The sequence below is a fragment of the Lynx canadensis genome, chromosome C1, assembly GCF_007474595.2.
Source record: "Lynx canadensis isolate LIC74 chromosome C1, mLynCan4.pri.v2, whole genome shotgun sequence".
Classification (NCBI taxonomy): domain Eukaryota; kingdom Metazoa; phylum Chordata; class Mammalia; order Carnivora; family Felidae; genus Lynx; species Lynx canadensis.
Genome location: NC_044310.1, coordinates 129,896,570 through 129,923,537, shown reverse-complemented (window position 1 = coordinate 129,923,537; position 26,968 = coordinate 129,896,570).

The window sequence follows — 26,968 nt, the reverse complement described above, 5'->3', positions numbered from 1 at the left end:
CGAAGACGATAAATCAACTTCTTAACTATGTTCAAAGAACTAGGGAAAATCATGAACATAGAACTAAAGGAAACAAGGAGACTAATGTCTCATCAAATAGAAAATATTAGTAAAGATGTAGAAAGTATAAAAAGGGACCAAAAAGAAATTCTGGAGCTAAGAAGTATCACAACTGATATAAAAAAAAAAAATTGCTAGAGAAGTTCAATACCAGATTGGAGCAGGCAGAAGAAAGAACCAATGAACTAAAAACAGATTAATTTAAAATATCCAGTTGGAAGAATGAGAGAAAATTAAAAATAAAAAATGATCAGAGCCTGAGAAAAACTCTGGGACACTACTGAGTGTACCAACATATACATAATGAAAGGTCAGAAACAAAGGAGAGACAGTAACTAGAAGTTCTATGAAGAAATAAAGATCTCTGGTAAAGGTAAATACTTGAGTAAATATAAAAACCATACTATTGTATTTTTGGTTGGTAACTCCAATTTTATTTCTCACATAATTTTAAGGAATATGCCTAAAAATAATTACAAGTCTATATTAGTGGGCAAACAAGGTATAATGATGTAGTTTGTGACAATAATAATTTAAAGAGGAAACAGAGCTTTTGTATACTATTGAAATAAAGTTTTCATCATTCAAATTAAACTCTTACAAATTTAAGATGTTAAATACAATCCCTATTGGCTCACAAAACAAAACAAAACAACACACACATACATACATACACACACAAAAACAAACACCTAAGCAAAAAAGAAGGCAGTAATGGAGGAAATGAAGAACAAAAAAGCTATAAAACATAGAGAAAACAGAAAAAGGACAGAAGTGCTTCCTTATCAATAATACTTTAAATGTAAATGGATTAAACTATCCTATCAAAAATATAGATTGGCCGAATGGATTAAAAAACAAAACAAAACATGATCCAACTATGTGCTGCCTACAAAATACTTGCTTGAAATATAAAGGCAAAAATGGTGAAAAGATGTAAAAAGATATTCCGTGCAAAAATTAATAAATAAATAAAATAAAAGATATTCATTGCAAATAGTAACCAAAAGAGAACTGAGATGGCTACACTAATATCAGACAAAATAGTTGTTATGTCAAAAACTGTTACAAAGGGAGCATCTGGCTGGTTCAGTTGGTGGAGGGTGTGACTCTTGGTCTCAGGGATGAGTTCAAGTCCCATGTTGGGTGTGGAGATTACTTACATGCATAAATTAATTAATATAATTAAATTAAATTAAAACTGATACAAGGGACAAAGACATTGATATTTAAATTAAGTTCCCCAAGGGGCGCCTGGGTGGCGCAGTCGGTTAAGCGTCCGACTTCAGCCAGGTCACGATCTCGCGGTCCGTGAGTTCGAGCCCCGCGTCGGGCTCTGGGCTGATGGCTCAGAGCCTGGAGCCTGTTTCCGATTCTGTGTCTCCCTCTCTTTCTGCCCCTCCCCCGTTCATGCTCTGTCTCTCTCTGTCCCAAAAATAAATAAAAAACGTTGAAAAAAAAAATTTAAATTAAGTTCACCAAGATGGCATAACAATTATAAGCATGAATATATTGATAAAAGGGTCAATGCATAAAGAAGATATAATAATTATACATGCACCTAACAACAGAGACCCAAAGTATATGAAGATAAAATTGACAGAACTGAAGAGAGAAATAAACAGTTCTGTAATAATAGTTGGGTATTTCAATACACCATTATCAGTAATGGATAGTATAATGACACAGAGCACCAATAAAGAAATCGAGGACTTGAACAACATAATTAACCAATTAGACCTCACAGATACATATACAAGCGAATACACATTCATCTCAAGCACACATGGAACATTCCCCAGGACAGACCATATGTTTATTGATAAAATAATCATAATAAATTTTAAAATGTGAAATCATACAAACTATCTTCTTCAATCGCAATGGAATGAAGCTAAATATCAATGATAAAAAGAAAACTGGAAAATTCACAAATATATGGAAATTAAATAATATACTTTTATTTTTTTAATGTTGATTTATTTTGAGAGAGAGAGAGAGAGTAAGCAGGGGAGAGGCAAAAAGAAAGGGAGAGAGATAATCCCAAACAGGCTCTGCACTGTCCGCACAGAGCCCAATGCAGGGCTCAATCTCATGACCTGAGATCACGACCTGAGACAAAGCCAGGAGCTGGATGCTCAACCAAGTGAGCCACCCAGGCACTCACAAACAATATACTTTTAAACAACAAATGGGTCAAAGAAGAAATCACAAGGGAAATAGGAAATACATAGAGGTAAATGAAAATGAAAACACAACATACCAAAGCTCCTGGGATATAGTAAAGGCAGTGCTCAAAGGAAAATTTGTAGCTACAATGCTTACCTCTAAAACAAGCAAACAAAAAAAAAAGTTCTCCAATCAATAACGTAACTTTCAACCTAACTTTCAAAATTGTTTTGCAGTTCCTAAATACATTGAGCATGTATTACCATATTAGTCAGCAATTCTCTTCTTGGATATTTACCCCCAAAGAAGTGAAAATGGGTTATCAAACAAAAATGTGTATATAAAGGCTTACAGCAACGCTATTCATAATAGTCAAAAGCTGGAAATAACCTAAATGTCCATCAATAACTGAATGGATAAATAAAATGCATTATATCTATTCAATGCAATGTTATTTCAACATAAAAATGAATGAACTACTGATACATGCTACAATATAAATGAATCTTGGAAGCAGTGCCAAGTGAATGAAGTCACACACAGAAGGTTACATATTGCATGATTCCATTCATATGAAATATCTAGAATAGAGAAATCCATAGAGAAGAAAAATGGTCTAGGGAGGGGGCATATCAGGAGAGACTATTTAATGGATACAAGGTTTCCTTGGGAACTAGACAGTGGAGTGCAGTAAATGCCACTGAATTGTATACTGTAAAATAGTTTAAATGGTAAATTTTATGTTATGTGAATTTCACCACAATAAAAAGTGCACATTTCTTCATTAAACAGAACATTTTATATTTTGTAGTTTAATTTTTACAGATATACTTCAACTTGCCTTATCTCCTACTAATTCCATGACCCTTCTCTACTTTCAATCGTTTTCTCTCTAACATCATTTCCATTTTCCAGGGTAGCTCTCTTAAATCAAAGTTCTTTATCTATAGGAGGCATATTATGACAGGAGAAAAATGTTTGATTGTTACATATCCAGGAAAAATTAAACCAAGGTCAGTGTCATTTTCTATAGTTGTATTGTTCTGGTTCCTATCTCTAAAATCTTTTATCAAACCCCAATTTGAGTTTACCCCTGAAAAAAGAAACATTCCTTCTTAATGGAATAATTCTTCGAATTGAATTCTCTGCTTACAAATGGGAAGTCAATGAATTGTTTATTTATGAGAACAACATTATATGATGACAGCTAATTCCAAGGAATCACTATTCTCTATGTTTTGTGAGTGTGGACAGATGCAGTATGATTTGTGTACGTCCTACTGACCTTTACAAACTGTAGAAAGAGGACACATGAAAAATTCATGATTGGATTACCCGACTTGGAAGGTTGTGAAGAATCTTCACAAATTCCAGTTTCTAGGCACATGGCAATGCCCCAACTCTAATCTCAGGACATACCATTTAGGTAAAACAAAAACCATGCACAGTCACCAGAGGGGAAAAGCCAGAGGCAACTATAAAGTGTATTTGCCTCTGGAGGTAGAAATCTGCAATTTTGTTCATGTAGAACACATCCCCATTTCTGAGAATGTCATCCCTCACATAATCCCCCCACCCCACCTCTTATCCTTGAGACTCAGAAAGCATCTATCTGATGCCAACCACAGGAGTGGGTACAAGACAGAGGCCTACCAAAGCACAATGCACAAAGATGTGGCTCCAAATGGAGACACATAACATAAGATAGAACAGAAGTATTGGAATCAGGTACTGAAAGAAGTTTGTATTTTACCAGGTAAAAATCTCAGTCAAGGTAAAGAAAATAAAAGGGATCACTAAAGGCTTCAAAGCAGAAAAGTATATGCTAGTGGCAAGAATTTGTTCCCAGAGAGGACAGTTAAAGTCAGCAATGTGAGACAGTCTAGAATTTTGAGGCTTTGGGGAATCTGGTGGAGAAAAATCCCAAAGTTGTTGTGAAGTAACAACTCTAGAGATGTTGAAACCGAAGTTTAAAATCGCTTCTAATATTTCATGTATTTTGTATTGCAATGACTTTGGGGCGCGTATTCCTAGTCACCAGGGATATGAAAGTTTGGAGAGTCAAAGCAAAAGTCATTTACTGCCTTAGGGATGTTTAGGTCTACGCTCAGCTCGGTTAATTTAAGTGCTTAACTTTTACTGGTTCACTTAGTAGAAGTTGCTGTTTAAAAAAAAAAGAAAAAAACACTGAATCTCAATTATTATATGACCTTTTGGAGATTTAAAAGACAATCTTGTCACTGGGTTCAAAAGCATCCCTTGCCCTTTTAGGAAACTTTTTCTTCATAGAAGGAAAGGCTTCCCTCTCTTTATTCACAGTTGTGTGTTCTCTAATAAGTGCGCCTTTTCCTTTAGGGCTGACCTGCTTTCACTTCAGTGCATGTTGTTTTCAAAGAGCCATTTGATGTACAAGAAACCTTTTGCTTAAAAATAAAAAAGGAAGCCGGAAGAGTGAAATAGAAAGAAAGGGGTAAGGGAAAGAGAAAAAAATCATTTTGTTGTGTTTGTTTTTGCATATGGGGGTGGGTGGAGAGATAAATATGATGCAAAATTTTCCACTAAACTGTTCCAACTTCCAATTAAGTTGTAAACCTTAGATACATATTATTTCATTCTTCCTTAACTTGTGCCTCACTTTGACCAAACCAGAAGGGCATAAACAGACAACTTCCAGAGAAGCAACTTTTCTTTTGAAATGAAATAAAAGAGGGAGAGAAATTATATCTTATTATCTATCTATAGAATTCAAACCTGTTTATATGACTTTTGGAATTCTTCAGGTATGTCTATGCCCCACCCAAATATATTTCCTTTGTCATGCCCTCTGAATCTCAGCAACCTTAATTTCTGGGAACTCTGCTCCAGTAGAGTTGATATTCATGTTGTATATAAATGACTTGCTTTTGGTCTTATCATGGCTATTGTATAAATCATTCTCAACTTCAAAAATATTCTTTCATTTCTTTCTGTCCGTCCATCCACCAAATTCATTTATTCAAGAACTATTTTGTTCATTATTTTACTGTATCCCTATAAACTAACTTTTATTTTCCTCCCTAGCAGAATTTATGGGCTCCAGGTTTTATATTCTATGTGCTATAAAACATATTAAGTATTTTTAACTTGAACTTTTGTTTTATTTGTTCAATTAGATAATAAGTTCTTCAGGAGTAGAAACAATATTATATCCCCTCCCATCTCCCTTTTTTTAGCCCCTATTAGTTAGAGAAACCAGTTAATACATTTTTTAAAAAGCCTTAGAATCAACCAGACATAATTCACAGACACCCACACACACAGAGACCACAGAGCCTATGACAAATCCCTATTTCCTATGTGTTTTCAAATTCTGAATATAGTATATGAGTTTCATACATTTTTCCTTTTCAAAATCATAATCAGGCCTCACTTATATAGACATTAGTATCCCCTCCTAAGGATGGCAAATAAATCACTCCTTCCACCATTCTGCCTATTGCCGATCAATTGCTTTGTGTGTTTCATTCACTGTATCAGCAAGGATTGTATTTGGCTGCATATAAGAGAAACTGACAAGAGAGACTTAAGCAAAGAGAAGCTTATTTTTCTCAGACAACAGATAACCTGGAAGAAAGTAACCAGAAATATTCCAGTTACCCAAGGAAGTGATGGAGGATCCAAGCTCCTTCCATCTGTCTACTAAACTCTCTTTGCCTTTTATCCTGATGACATAATATGGTTGCTAATAGTTCAGGCACTGCATATCAGTTCTAGGCAGGAAAGTAGAGAAAAGACAAAGAACAAAGGCGTAGCCACCTAAATATAAGCCTGTAAGTAAAAAAACTGATAATTTCCCTAGACGATCCATCCTAAAGACATTCACTTCCACTCTGTTGGCCAAAACTATTATCATGCAGCCATCTCTAGTTGCTATAAATCCTAAGATTTTGTTTGTTTTGTTTTTATCCAAACACATTACCCTAAACAAGTTCAGTTTTCTGCTGTAAAAAAAAAAAAAAAAGAAAGAAAGAAAAAGGAAATAATCTATACAATAATCTATACTGAGTTGGTAACCAATAGTCTATTCCACAGCCGAACTTTTAGAGCAGAGAACAGGGCCTGTTGCACAGTACAATAACATACTTAATAAGTTAGTGAATGAAATATTGAACACTTACATGGATTGTATCTAACAATGAGCTTTAAAAATTTTTTTAATGTTTATTTATTATTGAGAGACAGAGACAGTGCATGAGTCGGGGAGGGACAGAGAAAGAGGGAGGCAGAGAATCCGAAGCAGGCTCCAGGCTCTGCACCATCAGCACAGAGCCCAACATGGGGCTCAAACCCACAGACCACGAGATCATAACCTGAGCCGAAGTCAGACACTTAACTGACTGAGCCACGCAGGTGCCCCTCTAACAATGAGCTTTTAAATATCTTCATCTATGGTATCTCATAGACCAGTCAAAATATCCCAAATGACAAGTACTTAAAAAGTTGTTTAAGACTTTATTTTCAGTGCACATAGTATAGCACTACACGTAATTAAGCACTTAATAAAAGTTTTCTACATGATAATAATGGTGAAAATTCCAAAAGACATTATTTATTTTATCTTCAAACTTACCTCGCTAGCTATAGATCACATGTACGAGGAAAAGCACACTTATTTATTCTGTCCTATATCATGTCCTTTTAACTGGAAAATAGTGATAACAATAGTACCTACATGCAGGACCATATGGATTAAATGAGATAATATATGTAATCACTTGAAATGGTGCCTGGTGACATATGTACATCACTTGAAATTGTGCATTTGAATGTGACAGAGAATTCTTTGAGACCCATGAAACCCAGTGACCTCTACAGTCATTAGTTGTCCTTTTTCCTCCAGCTAAAAGGACATGCTTCATTCTTCACAGAAGTATTTCAATCTATGTAATGATTGCTTGTGTCTCAGGAAAGGACACTTCCTATGTAAATGTGAAAGCATTATTTGCTCTTGCTTAGAGTAGGCAGTTACACATCTACTTGTTGATATGACATATCACAATTCTTTAGTCTTGAACACTTACATAAGTTTATGTAATCTTTTTGCAAGTAGGAATCTTTCCCATTGAAGGAAGCTATATATCTACTAGTGATTATTCTTTTAAAAAATCTTTTAAAGAAGAAAAGGAATTTAAATAATGATTTTTGTTTTAAATAGAGAAAACATAAACACATACACACAACACATGCTCACAACAAAGGAAGTTAGAGTCAGTAATAAAGCATGAGAAAAGTCATGGGACCGGTCCAGAAAGATAAGCCCAAATCACTTGTATTTGTATAACAGTAGGAATAGGTAAAGTGTATAAGATTTACTGGGTAAGATAAAATATAAGATAAAATATAAAAGACAAGATGAAGTCACTTCCTGTGTCTCTCCACACTGAAGCTTTCTAGCAGGACCTCCAAGACACAAGTAATGTTGTATATCTTCAGCTTATCATTTTCTCATGTCAATCTACTAATGACTGTAGAGCTCACTGGGTTTCATGAGTCTCAAAGAATTCTCTGTCACATTCAAATGCAGTTTCAAGTGATTTACATACATCACCAGGTACCATTTCAAGTGATTACATATATTACCTCATTTAATCCATATGGTCCTGCATGCAGATACTATCATTATCATTATTTTCCAGTTGAAGAGCTGAACTTTATATTGCTTGCCAAATGACAATCTTGAATGCAAACCCAGGTGTCTAGCTATAGAATCAGGGCTCCCAACCACTATTTGCACTGCCTTAACATGCCCCAATGATGCAATGCTTTGAGACACCAAATTTGAGAAGAGTCACATCTTCTGAATAATTGTTGATACTTGATAAGATGAACAAGACTAAGCGAGAGAAAAAGCAAATCAAAGGTAATAACATTAGATGCTAGAAGCAGACTGTTTCCAAGAGAGACACATAAAGGACATCCTGTCCCCCAGGAAGTAGGGGCATCTAAAAATTATCTTAATGATTTTTTAAGTATGTACTATCTACATTTCTATCAAGTAGCCACAAAATTGATTTATTGCATAATGGTCCCCCTGCTGAAGGATAAGTTCATAAAGCTTGAAAATGAATTCTAAGATGATTCTAAGATTATCTTTGAATTCTAAGATGATATAATAGATATTAGAAAGTTTAAAATGAATAATCTAGAACAGAATTGAGAGTGTGAATACTGGTATTATAAAAGAACAATAGAGAAGTGTCTTTAGCAATCACATCCCAGCTCTGAAGCTCTCAGCACAGTTATTCCACCCCAGATAAAAAAGCAAGAAAAGTCTCTTTACCAGCCTACCAAGTGTTTAGCCTCTACTGTTTTTTTTTTGTTTGTTTGTTTTTTAAATTTTTTTTAACGTTTATTTATTTTTGAGACAGAGAGAGACAGAGCATGAACGGGGGGAGGGGCAGAGAGAGAGGGAGACACAGAATCAGAAACAGGCTCCAGGCTCTGAGCCATCAGCCCAGAGCCTGACGCGGGGCTCGAACTCACGGACCGCGAGATCGTGACCTGGCTGAAGTCGGACACTTAACCAACTGCGCCACCCAGGCGCCCCTAGCCTCTACTGTTTTTGAGTGTTGACAGGTATGTTGGTACATCAAGTGAAGAGTCTACTCCAATTAATTAAATAGTGACAGAAGAAAGTCTAATGACAGAAAAATTCAGGCATACCTTCCTGGGCATTAAGGGTGAGGTGCTAGCATGGATTGAACAATGTCTTCTCTACCACCTTAGTGTTAAAGAACTGAATTGGTAGAATTAGTAGATTGATTAACACCTGCCCTGGGTGGAAGTGATGAGCAAGAACTATTGTTGTTCTTGTGAACTCTGATGAGTCAGGGGTGAACACTCTGCTGTACAGCAGCCTGTTAGGCACCTAATATAGCTCCATCATTAGGTTCACACTTCTAGATACTCATGGACAGCCTCCCTTCTCTTTGACAAATACTCTGGAATAAATTGTGATTTGGGTTCCAAATATGGCAATCTTTTATACTGGCTAAGGTCTTTGGAGTACAGTCAAAAGAAATGAATTTCAGGATCAGAGGAATCCAAGTTAGTTTGAGAATTGCCTGGGAATCAGGAATTACAAGTCTCCTAGGAATAACAGTCTGGTCAAAAAACCACCAGGGAGAAAACATGAAATTGTAGCTATGAGAAGTCTTTGTTTCTCTCTTCAATTACATAAATGGGACATTTAATATTCTAGTGGAGAATGTGTTAAGAGCCTATGTTCACTTCTACTAGACCATGCCAATGTGAAAAGGAATTCCCTCAAGGGTAAATCTGGCTGTGTATAAGGAAGAGAAATGGTTGTAAGCTAGTTAGGGAAATCAACTTGTGCCGGTTTACCTGGGATTTTTCTGGTTTTAACACAGAATATCCCACATGCTAGGAAACCCGGGCAAACTGGGATGGTTGGTCATCAGAAGGCTAACTTATACACACTAACACATGCACACACTACACACATGCACACACACCAGAATCTTCCTTGACTTCCCACCCTTTTTCGGTGGTCACTATCCTATTACATAAGGTTTCTTTTTAAGCCATATTCTTTTCCTTTCACAACAAATCCTGATGGATGATTAAACCAAAAGCCTGAATCACTAGCAGTCCTCCACACCCACCAAAAAAAAAGGGGGGTGGGCTTTCTTTCCTCAAGAATAAAATAATAAGAGGATATTTCTTCAAATATTCCCAGATGAAGTACTTTTCACAAGCAGGAGAGAATAAAATAAGTTTGCATGTTGAAGCAGATTAAAAGTAGCTGTCCTATTATACACAATGTAGGATTTCCAGGAAGATAGAGACATACACACATACACACACATCCCCACCCCACAGCTATATCATTAGGTGACTTCCTATTAAAAAGTATGAAGTTGGCCATATGAAAACTTATGCTGCCAATCATAAAATACACCATTGCTCTGCAATGTACATCCAAAAGTCGACAGAGAATCGAGACCCGTGAAACCCAGTGACCTCCATATTTATTAGTTAATTCACAGAAAATGACAAAGTAAAGATACATTGGCAGCCAGTCTGGTGTTTTAGAGGTCCTGCTATAAAGCTCTAGTGTGGAAGGACATAGGAAGCTATTCTATCTTATTTTCCAAATAAATATTTTAATTTTTTAAAATTAAGACATGAAAAATCTTTTCAGTGACCACGCAATAAGATCAAATGGAACATAGTTTCTGTTGTCAAATTATGGACAATACTGCCTAGTCATGTTAGGAAACACCTAGAAAACAGAAGCCCTGGGTCTACTCTTGGCAGAGGTTGATGTCCTCTTGCAAGTTCCCTAACTCTAAGCCAGGGACTTAAAGCCAAAAAGACTACAGGGACCAAGAGGGCAGTAAAAATACACTAAGTTCAAGGCCCACTGATAGCTCTATGACACATCTAAAAAGAACAGTTTGTATATAGCCCCTGATCACTGCCATGGTCCAGAGTCAGATTGTTGCCATGATATTTCCAGGGCAGATAAAAATCCAGCAATTATGTGAAATATCTGATTTGTTAAGTTTAGCAACCAATTCAACACTTTAAAAATATCATCAGTATCAAAACATACCTATAGGCTGGTTCTGACCCACAAATCACACCTTTGCTCTTTCTAGGGCTTTGTTTTATTAACTTTGATTAATTAGAACTAGAGAAAAAAGGGATGTAACAGAGCATCTAGGAGTATGCAGGAGTCTCAGGGACTCATGGAAAGTGGTGAGGAAGCTAAAAAGATCAATTCTACAATCAGCATTCTCATCCAGATTGTCTGAGACAATTCCAGTGATTTATATCTAGTGGTCACACATAACTTTTGATTATTATACAATAGCTATACAACTTAAATTTAAGTGCTGATCAATTTCAACACAATACTTTATTTTTCTGTTAAAACAAAGCCTCAAAGCTAAACACTTTAGATTATAATCAAGACCTCTTGTCTTTCATTCCAGTACAGTTTCCAATAAACTCCACAAAATTGGGATCATTACCTTTCAATAGTAAAGCCTTGTTTGAGGAATATTGAAAATATTTATATGCTGTTAAGTGTTATGCAAATATAACTTGCTGTGATAGCATGACAACCAGGAAGAATGTGGCTTGGTAGCTGGAGCATTCTGATGGAAAACTTACACTAAAACCTTAGGAGAAAAAGTCCTCGGAAAAAGCTGTGAAATCTGGCGCTAACCTAGCCAAGAGGTATAGCCTAAAAAGAACCACTTTGTATGGCTCTGCAAATATAGACAATGCCAATTTTTTTAAAAACACATAAATCCTAAAGTAGAAGTAACAAAAGGAAATTTTAGTAAGAAAGAGGATAATTAAAAGTCAGTGTCATTAGAAGGCAGCCATACTGAAATTAAATTATTCAGACTTAAATAAGAGACAAGGACTCTCATAGGTTCATTTAATTCTCTGTTACATCTCCTTTCATCCCAAGGACAAAACAAGACATTCGAACTTATTGCTGCATATCAGCTTGAAGGAGGAAACAATGGAGGAAAGGAGAGTGCTCTTAAACAAAACCAGCATTGTCAAACCACATTGCAGATGAACTATTTTCTTAAAACACACACTTCTAATTCAATGACACCATAAAGGCTTTTTTTTTCCATTTCTTGTTTTTCTTATACAGCTTCACACTTTCTAAAACACAGGTGCAGCCCAAGACAAAACAAATACTCGAATTTTATTTCTTTTGGTGAATTTCAGACACAGGGGTAAATCATTTTCTCACAATTTACAGCTAAATAATTATCATGATTTTTTTCCAAGCTGGACCATGCATCTGGATTTAATTAGATAAGCAAGAAAACAACATCTGGAGAGGATCAGGCCAGGCTGTTTTTAAAAATTTTAGAGACATTAGGAGTGAAAATTCCCTCTACACCAATACCTCACTTCGGAAACAAGACCTTCTAAATGAAGTTATAAAATGTTCCACTCTGGCTAATTTTACATTAATATCTTCCATGATGGGTATTATAACACATAAATGCCTCTATTATGAGTTTTCACAATTCTGTCTCAATGTTCAGAAATTTGTTCCTTAGACATTCAAGTCTATAATCATGACAGAGCCAAATGTCACTGGCCCGTGTACCGAAATCAATATGTTCCTCCCTCTGTCCAAGCCTAATGCAGCCACTGTTTTCACCTTTTCTCCATCTCTCGGATTCCTTTTCATCTTTTCATCCTTTTCATCTTTTTCCTTCTATCACACCCTTTTCATCCTGATATTTTTTAAACACAGTATATAATTATTTTCGAATTCTGGCCATTTAAGAACATCTTCATTACCCTTTCTCCTTGCTTGCATGAGAAAACTTTAAGAAGGACCAGTCAATACTCAATGTTTCTACTTCCTCACCTCCTGTCCTCAACCTACCTATCTGGCTTCTGCTATTACCAAGCTACAAAGCTTCTCCCCTAACATGCTAATGACCTATGTATTTATCAAAATCAATAGTTTTCTGACTTCTTTTCAGTCTTGGTGCCATTTGACACTTTTTTTTTGTAATCCTGATAGAGATAACACTATTCTGATTTCCCTCCCCCTTTGTCTTGCTATATTTGCTTCTTTATACCAACCCTGAAATGTTGATATTCCCTAATGTTCCATCTTTAGCCTTCTGTTCTCTCACTTTACATATCTTCCGGAGTCACACCTATATTTTCACTGTTTACTCTGTACACTTTTCTCTAAATCAGATCTCAACTTCTAACTATATCTTCACTTAAAGCCATTTAAAGCATATCCAAAATTTCCATTAAAATCAGATCCTCTTTTCCCTTCCTTACTCCATTTTTTTGGGTGGAGGGGATAAGATTACACAGGAATCAAATATCGGCATTATTATGGATTTTCTACTTTCCTCACATTTACTCGTTTACCCATTGATACCAATTTATTTTCTACCTATCTATTGTTTCTGTCCCTTCTCCAATTAATTATATTCATAAAGCCAATCATGTACATTGAAACATGCCACTGCCTACACTAAAATCTTTCAATGCATACTTTATTTGAAGGATGAAGTCCATACTCCTTGTCATTACATAAAAGGCTCTTCATAATCAGACACCTGCTTACTTTGCCAAGTAAATACACATCAGTTTCCTACATACACCCTAAAGTCTAACCATACAAAGCTACTTGAGGGCTCCGGCCATAGCTTGATCCTTCATAACTTTAGGCATAAGTGCTCATTCTTATTCATTCCTCCCTTTTGCTCTTACCCCTTCTCCACCTGTGTATCTCCCCCCAGACTCAATTCAAAGCTCACTGCCTCGTAGAAGTATGCTCTGAGGCTCATTTACTTTCCTCAGTGCTCTCTTGGCAACTTCTAGTAGAAGAGCTGCCCACAAGCATTCTGACAGCAGTTATAAGAAGTGTTTTCGTGAATCTCTGCTACTGACATTCCCCAAACTGGCCTATGTGCTCTCCATATAGACTCCTGGCTGTCCACCTCTTTCTTTGAATAGATGAGCTACCTGGTCTCCTTGCAATAAAATTATCTGTGCTTAGGATAGATGAATAGCAAAGGCTGGGTGGTATGAATACATTATTGCCCTCATGTGATTTGCATGATCTTGAGCAGGTTATTCAATCTCTTTAAGATTTAAGTACAAGATAATTAGCCCACATGACTCCTGGTCTAAGTCATGTGCCTAAGACACAAGATGCCTGTTTTTCTCCTGATAGAGCACTTAGCACACTGACACAGTACATCTCATCATAGGTTTTGCTGACTGCCTTCTCTGTGGCCTATGTTCCTAGTTGCTCGTGTACTATGTGGCAAACACATAGTACATACTCGGCAAATGTTTGATGAAAGAACTTAATGAAAAAAAAAAAAAAGAAGACTTTCTTAGTGCTTATCTGTGTTCAGTTCTCCTGTATCTATTTCTCTGTCTTTATTGAAAAGTTTTGGGGAGCCTGGGTGACTCAGTCAGTGAAGCATCTGACTGCAGCTCAGGTCATGATCTCACAGTTTGTGGGTTTGAGCCCCATGTGGGGCTCTGTGCTGATAGCTCAGAGGCTGGAACCTGCTTTGGATTCTGTTTCTCCTTCTCCCACTGCCCCTCCCCTGCTTGTACTCTGTCTGTCTATCTGTCTGTCTGTCTGTCTGTCTCTCTCTCTCTCTCTCAAAAACAAATAAACATTAAAATTTAAAAAAAAAAAGAAGGAAGAAAAGTTTTCCGAAATTTTTTAGACAATCATCCTTCCCTAATTCTTAGTTATTGTGGCTTGATCCCACACCCCAGATCCTAGGGACAGGCTTTGATTGGATTTATCAGGTCCCTTGCTTTCCTGATCACAATGGTTGACTCATAGAGCAATGCATAACTAAAATAAAGCAAATAAAATGAGAAGAGACATTTATCAGGGAATTCTGGAATAATTCACTTCCATAATGCTACCATTTATCTCTGGATCTTTTGGTATGAAATATGAAATTTATAATTCAAAATTCATTGTGTTAACATCAGAGTATCATTAGCTGCCACGGTCATTCACGAGCCAGGAAAGAGATAAAGAAAAACCAGATCATTTCTGGAATCCTCAAAGCCGTAAGATCAAGTCTTGCCTTAAACCAGACCAACTTACGAACTGTCAGTTATGTGAGCTGATGAATTTCTTTTTTTATTGAAGCCACATTGAATTCTTCCTCTTATTGGCAATACAGAAAGATTTAACTGATATAACTTATTTCACTCATTTTACTAGCTCTGTATTTTCTGGTAGAATCATTTTCTCTAGTAAATATTTCTGCCTTTGGCAAGTCACTAAACTCTGATTCCCACTTTCCACATTAATTTGCTCAGTGGCCTGTATTTGACACTTTAGCAAAAACTCCGTTATATGGATATTTAGAGGTACATTGCCACTCTCATATGGTTTTACTTGGATGCATTTTTTTTCTGTTTATAGAACCATATTTTCAAAGCTGAAAATTTTCTTAGAGATTACCTTATTCAGGGACCTCATTTACTACAAAAGGAAGCTGAAGCCGAGAAGGTTAAATATTTTTTCCCAAGCCATGCAAAATACATAGTTAAGATAAATCTATGTCTATATTTATGCTAATTAATCTACCGTTTGACTTGAGTAAACTGGTCATTTCCTACAAACAGCTAATTTATTTTCTCTACACAGATACAAATATTATGATGACACATTTTCTATCCATAAGTCTCTTACTCCTTTAAAGAAGGTAAAATAGCATTTTACATTTGTGACCACATGGGTATGAACAAATACCATAAATTTTGGAAGGCTTGAGAATCCCTTCTAGATCTTCATTCACTCATTCATCAACTTATCCAGCACATATTTGTTGAAAATTACATATTTTCCTTGTTTTCCAGTTACTAAAGAATGCCCGTGGACCAGGTTAAAATTTAACTGAATCTTTGAAAACATGTTTAATTTATATTTAAGCAAATAGGAATAAAAGGCATTCTTAGGAAATACAACTTCTGTTAGCAAAGACTCCAGATTAGGGGAAAAATAATCAGTCATATTAACAGAAAAGAAAGCAAGATTATTTATCTGGAACTTATAGTTGGAAAGGAAACTGACTGAGTCAGGTGATGAAATCTAGAATAGGTAACTGGGTGGTTCAAGCTTTCAGTAGGTGTTTCCAACATGTATAGAACAGAAGCATCATACCTGGATGTCTTAGGCTTTACCTTGACCATGAACAATGAGCCCTTAGTGAGTGTGTGCCGTGTGCCACTTAGCTAAGTTCCGGTTTTTCTTTCCGTTTTTTTAATGCTTATTTATTTTTGAGAGAGAGAGAGAAAGACAGAATGCATGTGGGGGAGGGGTAGAGAGAGATGGAGACACAGGATCCAAAGCAGGTTCCAGGCTCTGAGCGGTCAGCACAGCGCCCAGTGCAGGGCTTAAACTCATGAGCCGGGAGATCATGACCTGAGCCAAAGTTGGGTGCTTAACCAGCTGAGCCACCCAGGCACCTCTGCTAGGTTCCTTTTCATGTCATATCTCATAAATTTTCACAGCTGTATTGTAAAATAAGCATAAATTCAACATATAGGCAAATCCCAGATGGGAAAAGGGAAGTATCCAAGCACATTTGAACTGTGATATATTCTAAAAGCTCAAACCCTTTGACTACACCTAGATATGACAAAGAAAAACTAGATACTGATGAGCTCTTCCTAATCAAAAGGTAGAGAATGAGGCCTCCCACCATTAGAGAGGAAGAGCACTTTCCTGTGACCTAAAGTTGACTTGAATTGACAATATTGATGGGTTGATGTCCTCATGCACATTAGACTGAACATACCAAACAGATTTTGCCACTGAGACAAGTTTTGGCCCATTCAATAGTAGTGTCTATATTTCTCCTGTCATTCACACAGAGTTCTGGCTAATATTTTTCCAAGGAATATTGAACATTATATCAAGGGTGCCACCAATTACAGCCATAATCAATTATACAAGACTCTGCTTATATTTCAGAGACTGTTTCATATTTATTGCCTTTTCATGAAGGCAGTGCTAAAATGACATCCTGATGCCCTATCTGCAGGGAACACTGGCAAAGATACAGCAGACTGGAGGAAAGCAAGGCACACTGTGCCTAAAGTTGAATGAAAATTACAAGATAAGATTTCCTATCATTTAAAGCTGTAAAAATAAGTGGGGCCTATAGATAGAAAAATATCAACTTGCAATGATAGTTGCCAGTTGCTATCATATACCAAATTCATATCCCTGCTGTTTTCAAAACTAGTTAAAAGACATGTACTGCAAGAGCTCAGAAAGTGTATACATGAAATCTTGGGGAATGTGACCAACAGATTGTGCTGACACATGCAGAAATTCACACCAACCTCCTTCACGACAAGCCACAGACATAGCTCTCTCCACCCTGATGAATTAATTGTGGCTTCCACTCTCTCCACTACCCCTTCTTCATTTTCCAATCCAGTGCCGCTTATAATTTCAACAAAATAATATTAACTTCAACATTTTGAAAGACAAAATTCTTTTAAGTCAAAGAAAGACCTAAAGACTGCATAAAAATTTTTGATAGAGTTTGGGTTCTAAATTTGGATCTCAATTACACAGCAAAGATCTTGTCTCCTAGCAAAACAAATGTATCTCAAGACTTAAAGAGAAGTAATGACAATCTTTTCTATTTGCCCGCTACACAACAGGCTTTTCAAGCAGAAGGCTCTATAATTGCTTCGAAAATTAAAAACATACAAATACCAAGCTGCTGAAAGATTATCTAAGTCCAGTAATTTGCTATTCTACTTAGCAGACAGGCTGCTTAAGGGCACATCACAAGAACCTACAATTTGTTGCATAACGGTAGTGATATTTTCAACCATCATTATTGCTGCAGATAAAAGTCAACCAAATGTGTTATGTCAAACACTAAGGTGGTGATGGCCTGAATTTTAAAAGCATATTTAAATAAGAACTGGTGAAATGATCATGAAAAAAATCCAATTTTGCCCCCTATTTTAATAGCACCACATCTGAGTTAACAAGCCAAGCTTAGCATTTCACAGGTACTAACCTGTGAGTTTATTTCCCATTGACAGTTAATATAAAATGTTTTCATTTCACATTTATAGAACATCCATATTATTATACTATATTCTAAGCTTTCAGAGGATATGAAAAATAACTTTTAACATAACAGGCTCAGTCATTCTCCAAGTTCATGGTGGTAAAATTTTAGAAACCTTCATGATTTTTCCTATCATCTTTGTTAATGTCAAAGTCTTGGGGCCTACTGCCTAATAGAGGTTTGTATTAGCACAATAAAATATCTTTGGATAATACTGCATTTATCATGATATCATCCATAGGATTCAAGGAATATTATCAATGTCTCTTCATCAATAGGTGGGGCAATAATAGCTAGCATCAGTTAAGACTTTTTCATAAGTCACACACTATACTGAGTTGAGGACTTTGTGTTAACTACCTCACTTACATCAACACAACCATAGGAGGTAATAAGATTATTATCTCATTTTATGGGTGAGTTAACTTAGACACAGAAATGTTAGTGACACAGGTGCCAAATGGAGAGACCTAATCTAGACCAAGTTAACTCAATTACACTATGGTAAAGGTAACACAGACGTATTCATTCATCCAACAAATGTTAATGGAACAACTTCTAGTTCTGCACAGAAACTTTGGTGTCACTGCACTGGGGAAAAACATTTTAAACAAGACAATTTCTGCTCTCACAGAGCTTATAATCAACGGGGAGAGAGATGGATAACTGGGTGATGCCGACACAAACCACGCTTTCATTACCTGTACATGCACTTGGGAGAGTTAGTTGATACTATGTCTGGCTTTCACATTTAAAGATCCTGTGGCAAAAATCAGACCTTATAAGCTCCCTTTTTAATATGCTTTGGAATATTTAGGGAGACTCTGTAATGATATAACTTTTGGTCTACATAAACTTTGGCTCCAACCTCAAAAATTTTGAAGAAATAAAGAGGGCCAAATGAAAAAATAAAAAGCATGTAGGAACTTAGAATCTGGGAATCCTTACAGATCACTCCTGTTCTGCGTCTCCAAAAGCAATGATTACTATTGGGGTCATTTATTTCTATGTTAAATCTGTAGACATAAATTTGTTCTGCCCTCTTGCACTGTTGGTGGGAATGCAAATTGGTGCAGCTGCTCTGGAAAGCAGTGTGGAGGTTCCTCAGAAAATTAAAAATAGACCTACCCTATGACCCAGCAATAGTACTGCTAGGAATTTATCCAAGGGATACAGGAGTACTGACGCATAGGGGCACTTGTACCCCAATGTTCATAGCAGCACTCTCAACAATAGCCAAATTATGGAAAGAGCCTAAATGTCCATCAACTGATGAATGGATAAAGAAATTGTGGTATATATACACAATGGAATACTACGTGGCAATGAGAAAAAATGAAATATGGCCTTTTGTAGCAACGTGGATGGAACTGGAGAGTGTGATGCTAAGTGAAATAAGCCATACAGAGAAAGGCAGATACCATATGGTTTCACTCTTATGTGGATCCTGAGAAACTTAACAGAAACCCATGGGGGAGGGGAAGGAAAAAAAAAAAAAAGAAAGAAAAAGAGGTTAGAGTGGGAGAGAGCCAAAGCATAAGAGACTGTTAAAAACTGAGAACAAACTGAGGGTTGATGGGGGGTGGGAGGGAGGCGAGGGTGGGTGATGGGTATTGAGGAGGGCACCTTTTGGGATGAGCACTGGGTGTTGTATGGAAACCAATTTGTCAATAAATTTCATATATATATAAAAAAATAAAATAAAATAAATTTGTTCTGTCACATGATTGGTGAACCAAAGGGACTATCCAGAATTAATGTTGATTTGCTTTATTGAAAGTATGTGAAGAAGGGTTTTATTTTTATTTTATTTTAATTTATTTTATTTTTTATTTTATTTTATTTTATCATTTTTATTTATTTTATTATTATTTATTTTTTATTTTTATGTGAAGAAGCATGATTGGTTCAAGTTGAAGTTCAGAAATAAAAATGGCCTCCCACGTTTATAGTAAAACATTTTAGAATTCAGAGTTTTGAGCATGACTCCGATGCTGGTTCTCTATCAGTGTGTGCCCTCCATAAGCAGTAGCACATGTGTCACAAACATTCTATCATTTTTCACCACCCTATCAATAATCTGTATATTCCATTCACTTGGAAATAGATTCAATAACTATCAGTTACTGCACCAGGACAACCCATTTACATATTATCATGGACATCCAAAGCTTTAAGTCCAAGAGCAAGAAACATTATGAATTTTGGCTAAAGAAGTAACTTGGAAGATAATCTGAAGTAAATAAACCTTTTAGTCATCCTCAAATCATATTTTATGGATGTAGGCAGTGGTATGTGGCTGGCAGCTCATACCTACACATAGAAGCCAACACTTAAATTCTCAGGAATGTTGTAAGCCTGCTCTTAAACACATCTGGTATTAAAAGTAAATAAAAGCAAATTACATAAGCTCATAATCTATAATTTTTAAAGAATAAAGTTAATAAATACTCAAAACTCAGACTTCCTAAGAATTTTACTCTTATTTATACTCTTGAGGTTATTTACATCTATTGTATCTACCTGGTATACATCCTATATATCATCATGCTACCATTCATCTCTTCCCAACAATGCTAGTCTGAAATTGACCACGGTAGAAGGGAGTATTTATACCATAAAAATGGAAAATACTAAAAATGAGAACTTTTCATTTATTCGTTTCCACACACAATCTGTTGTTAAGCTTTCACCATCATACCACTGAATGAATACAGGTTTTCTTCACCTAGACAGACACTTATTTGAGGGTCTGAAATCAAGTGCTAGAGGAACAAAAGTCCTTAAAATAGATGTTTCAGTGCAACAAGCAACAGAACAGTCACTCTACCAGTTACGCAAATACAAGTGAGGAATGTTTTAGACACCATGCAGTAAGTTTAGCACCATATTGAATACTGCCTTCGAAATCCTTCCCTTGTGTCAACATTGCACATCCCCCATATCTGAATACTTTCTTCCTTTTTTTCTTTTGGCAAACAAGAACGCTCCCATTTTACACATTATTTTGAATTTTATTAAAAGATCCTTTTCTTGTTCCACAGAAGTTGAAGTGTGTGTTCTTCTATGTGCAGCTTCTGTTCTCATCATGCGTTTGCCATGGAACATGACGTAGCATATTGTCCCATTTCCCCCAATCAAGTACATTTCACAAAGCATTAATTCGTGTTACAGATTCAAAAGAAAAAAATCTGGGAGGAGAAAAAGGAGAATATTACAATGTATGCCACATAACAAATTAATCATTCAATATTTCTGTCCCTCCCAAATCCTAGTTTCATTGTAAATCAGAGTCTTAATTGCTTTTTTTTTTTTATTTTTTTTTAATGTTTATTTTTGAGACAGAGAGAGACAGAGCATGAGCAGGGAAGGGGCAGAGAGAGAGGGAGACACAGAATGTGAAGCAGGCTCCAAGCTCTGAGCTGTCTGCACAGAGCCCGACACGGGGCTTGAACTCGCAAACCGTGAGATCATGACCTGAGCCGAAGTCGGACGCTTAACCGACTGAGCCACCCAGGTGCCCCCTTAATTGCCTTTTTAATTGACCCTTATTTTTTCCAGTCATTAGGTCCTTCTACGCCAATGCCCTTCCGTATCCATCCTAAATTATACAGAAATTTTGACTAGGACTCCATTTCCAAAGAGAAAAAAAACTGGTTATGTCAGCTGCTAAGAAAATATTTCCTCTACAGTTTAACACAATATGACCTAGATCAGAGTTCCCAAAATGTCTTGTGAGATATACCTAAGGACCAAACTTATTCTATGGCTAATTCAGTTTGGGAAATAATGGATCCAAAAAGTTTTTAAAGATAAGCTTGTTATTTTTTACTGTGCACTTCTCAGAGTCTTCACTACGCTAATATACATATTGAATCTCTAAGATAGGAAATTTTCAAACAAATTTGACTTTGAAAGCCTGGTTTTTGTTTTCAAAGAACATATTTTGTGATACTTCTCTTGCACTAAATGCACTTTAAGAAATGCATGACTAAGATTTCTAGGCTGAACAGACAGCAAGGGAGCTCTGTGGACTCAGGTGCTGTCTTTGATACTGGAAATAATGATTTCACTAACATTTCCCTTAACTGAATTATACCTCTGACCTCTTTCATAGCAGTGAAATTCATGTGGAAAATCTAACTTCCAGGCAGGAGAAAGAGTTATGTGGCCCAAGAAAGGGGAGGGAGATGTGAGGGAAGAAGTGGGCAGGGAAACTAGCATGTTGATGAGAAAATCAAGGAACAGGTGGACAAAAGGGATAGAAAGAGAGAGAGAGAGAATGTTCAGAATTATCTTTATGGCAAAAATCTGAGACTTTCAGCATGATACACTATAAAAATGAATATAGAAAAATATAACTTTAGACTAGTTTATTTAAGAAAACTTATAGTAAAGAACTACCTTATCCTTTATGGTTTCTGGAAGACAATTTGAATTTCATTTTGCTTATGATTCATACAAAGAGCAAGGTAGGACAATGCTTTCATTTAGACTATTTAAAATTTTTTTTGAGTCTGTGTGACAGCAAGCATTGATGAGTATGCTTTTTTTTAGTATATCACATTCAATTATTGAAATAAAAAGTTTCATGAAGCTGATATCATTATTCAAATTTTAATTGAAGTAACTGAGAATCAGTTGCCTGGTTCACATAGCTATGAAAGAGCAGGATCAAGATTCTGCCTGGCAGCACCAATAGGAATTCGAAAGTTCTGGTGCTAAATAACCTGAAAGCAAGAGTATATAAAACAGGCAACGTTGTTTTAATTTCTAGGAAATTTCCCAAGTATTATTTTTGAGTATGTGGCTGCTGTTGGTGTTTCCTGGCTTATAGTTCCCATGTTAAAAATATATATAATAAAAAACACTAAGCTGAATTTATTAAAAGCATTAATATTTTTAGAGATTTTAATTTTAAGCAATCTCTACACCAAGGTGGGGCTTGAACTTACCAACCCCAAGACCTAGGGTTGCGTGTTCTACTGACTAAGCCAGCCAGACGTCCCTACAAGCATTAATTTTTAAGGGCACTGGAGACACAAAGAAATCATCTGTATCCAGACAAAAAGGATATATACATAATTTTCTAAAGTCCCGAAAAAAATATAGTAATGTGTCAAATGAACAGTAAAGGAAATAAATACTACAGGACACAGGCCAAAATAAAACTCAGCATTGGAAGACACTGGACATGCATTGAGCCTGAATAATGTATAAAGGAAACAAATGGAAAAAAGAAAGGAAAACATGTAAAAAAAAAAATAGAGAGAGAGAGAATAATGTTAATTAGGCACAAACTCAGGCTTAATTAAAAAATTCATTTATAGCCATAAAGCTAATAAACCATTATATTAGAGGGATCCCAAAGAAAGGAAACAATGATAGATGTGCCTGCATGAGGCTATCTGGCTATCTGTGTCCAGCTACAATACAAATCCTTATAATTGTCTTGTCCTCTTCTTTCTCTCCATGCTGCCTATTTTCTGTTTTTTCCTCTTTATTTATTTTCCACCTTTCTTCATCCTGCTCTGTAGCAGGAAAGTCTGACCTCAGGAGACAATATAAACCAGGCTCTTGTGTCTTCTGGCTTCTGGTTGAATTCAACCAACGGAAGGTCGTAGAAGGCCCTGGAAGGTGTGATGAGAGAGAGGTCAAGGTGTTTACCCCCAGCTCCTCCCTTGAATCTCTGGTTTGGCAGTGACTGAGTTCTTCTACCTAAGCCTGCCGCTACCAGAGTTAGCTGGGTTCTTGTAGGAAAAATAAATCCATCAAGAAAACTTGTGAACTTCTGTTAGATCAATCCCTCCCCGCCCCCACCTTTTTGCAATTGCCTCTCTCGTACACCCTTGAGTATAAATAGATCTAGACTTAGTAGAAAGTGAGGGTGAGAGAAAAAACAGATGAAGAAAAATGGCATAGAAAAAATGGATAATGGAAATAAATGAAAGTAGAATTGGAAACTAAAAGCACAGTGCCATTGACTGACAAATGAGGTAGAGAAAACAGAAAAAGATTTCCTATTTTGTAGCTTCTTTCCAACCTTGCCCTCTTGGCTTACTAAAGGGAATAATCAAGGCAAGAATGAATTTCAAAAACCTGAGCAAGGTGCCCCCATTGAGTGCCAATCTGGATGTCCATTTGTCTTTAATAGAAGACCTATCACTCATCTTGAAATTGGGGTTATCAGACTGATGAGAGCCAGAAGAGTGATCAGGCCAACTGAAGCTCAGCATGCCCAGGAGGAAAAGGAAAAGGAAAGACTGATACATGTGACAGACAGGTTAAAGAGAGGCAGTATAATTTTATGTCAAAGCCAGCCAGTGTCTCAAGCTTCCTTCACCTTCAACTGGCCTGACAATTACTCCTGTCCCTCTAAGCAAGAACGCATGTTTGACCTACAAACGGAATTCAGCAACTTCACTCCCAATTTAGCTCCTTTCCCTTTTGTCCCCACACCGTCAACTTATAATATTTTGTAGACATTTTTAAAGCTCACTACCATTTAAAATTGTCAAAGAGACCTTGTTAAAATAACGAAACTTGAAATACTTCACATTTATCTCTTTTTTTAAAAGCCAATGTCAAGTGCAGACTTGCCATATGCCAATGGAAAGAAGTTTTATTTACTTTTTGTTTCTTGATCATTAACCTACTTTTTTTTCCCAAATGGATGTCTTCCATCCTCAAAATCTCAAACAATCCCAAGTCATAAAAATAAAAGAGAATTAGGCTAAAGGGGGGAGTCTAATGTTGGAGAGAAGTCTGGCAAAAAGAGGACAAAATTGATCCAATCCCCCAAAATAAAAGAGAATGAAGGAGAGCTCTTCAAATAACCCAGAGAAGGCAAAGCCAAAGCATACCTAAGAAAGCTCTGATATTCAAGAAAAAAAACAGCAATCCAAAATAGTGGTAAAATATTACAGACCTGTTTTAAAAATCATCAGCACTATTTGTTCCAAGTATTCATTTGTGTCCAATTTTCCATAAATCTGCATAATGTGTTGATAAGCCCCTAAGTCCAAGTATGAAATATCAAATCAAGTGCATTAATTAGTGTGGCTGACTAGAGCTGAATCCAAAATCAATATGGTTAGCTCTCAATTACCTGCTTTATTGGAGAGAAACAGCACTGTGGGGGATAATCCCCTAAGCATTTCTTTTTGGCTCTGGCATGTATTATAACACTGGATTTTTGTTGGATGATTTCTTGTTTGTTTTTAACAATGTTTTCTCCCCAGCTTTTTTTTTTTTTTTTACTTAAGTATAACAAAGTAATTCATCTTCCCAAAGCACAAGTTGGCTGACTGTTAGCAAGCACATTGAAGCAGAGCCATGCTTAGAATTGGGTAGTGAGAACATCTGATCAGTTACCTCTACCCCTTTCTGGTGCTGCATTCTCCGGATGGTGAAACTGAATCTCCAGGTTCTCCAAAGGACACGCTGCTACATTCTAGATGAATGAGACCCAATTCCCAGCCTATCCAATGATTCCTAACTTTTATGAACTGTCAAGGCAAACATTTTTATAACTCCAGTCATAAAACTTATTTTTTTAGTAAATTTGGGTCCAATTTAATTCTTCTTTAACTCTTCTATTTTTGACCTTTATTATCCTTGAAGAATGCTGATAGAATATGATATACATTAAGATTTTGCTGATCTAAGCTAGATGTCTTTACAATATGTGAATCCTTGAACCTGATACCCATGAAAAGTTGTCTGTCCCATATTCTGTTTTGTAAAGAATCAATAAATAGCATGGTCTATGATAATAAACAGCACTTTCTATGTAGCGTATCAACATTTTAATATAGTAACAGGAACTTGCACAGACCAAGCTTTAACCAAAAGGGTGATAGATTATATAACCTTATAGAAAAAATGATTGAAGCCAGTTAAAAAAGGATAAAATAGGTTTCTTATATTATTTTTATGTTTTTACTTTGTGTATATGGCTCTTTGCTCCTCAGGAAACTCTCATGTAGCGCCCTGTTCATCCAGGTGATGGTCCAGACAAGGGAAAAGGGGGGAAACTGGCCTGGACTGGAATGTGGATCTGCATTCCTCAAGAATGGAGCACAAATAAGGCCTGATATTAAACAAAGGGTTGGAGAAGCCATGTGATAAACATGATGAATCTTTCTAGGGAACTGTTGTTATTTAAAGATTTTAGAGGTGAAGTAATCGGTAACTGGAAAATCATTTAAAATATTATTTATACATTAAAATGCACACAAATGATACAGATAAAACCTTAGAGTTATATAACATAAATGTAATAATGACTTTGCTCTGCTTAAAACCTTCAGCAGCTTACAGATATTCTAAGGACAACAGCCAGTGTGCTTAACATAGCCCAGAAAGCCCTGAATGCCATCTATACCTCTTTATCAGCTCCGGAATCTTCCTCATGCCATGTTTATTCCTAATTCTTAATTCCTTAACACCTTCACACATGCAGTTTCTTTTGCCTGGAATGATCTTCAGCTTCATGGTAAACTCATTTAGATCATTCAGATCTCAGGTCAAATATCACCTATTTGGGAAAGTGTGTCATCCAAAGTGTGTCATCCAAAGCCAGGTTAGATCTTCCTATTACCTCTGTCAAAGTATTCTGAGCTCTTACTTTACCATATTTATCCCAGTTATAATAATAGGAATAAGGATAAATTTGCATGCATATGTGTATATGTGTGTTTTAACATCTTTAATATCTATACCCTCCACTAGACAGAAAGCTCCTTGAAGGCAGTTGCCACATTTATTTAGATTGTCATTTTAATCTTGTAGACCTACACTTGGTAAACAAATAATCATTGAATGAATAAATGCACAGATACCATAGTGCACACCAATTCCTGTTTCCCAGAAAACAAATCAAAATACATGCCTTATTGCTGAATGCTCAGAAGGATCATTCTCTCATATAAGTAATATATAGGCCATACATTTCATGTCAGTGTAATACTGACAGAGTCCCACAAGTCTACTGTGTTTCTATGCTAAGGTTGCCATAATAAAGTACCACAAACTCAGTGGCTTAAACAACATAAATATCTTGTCTCACAGTCCCAGAG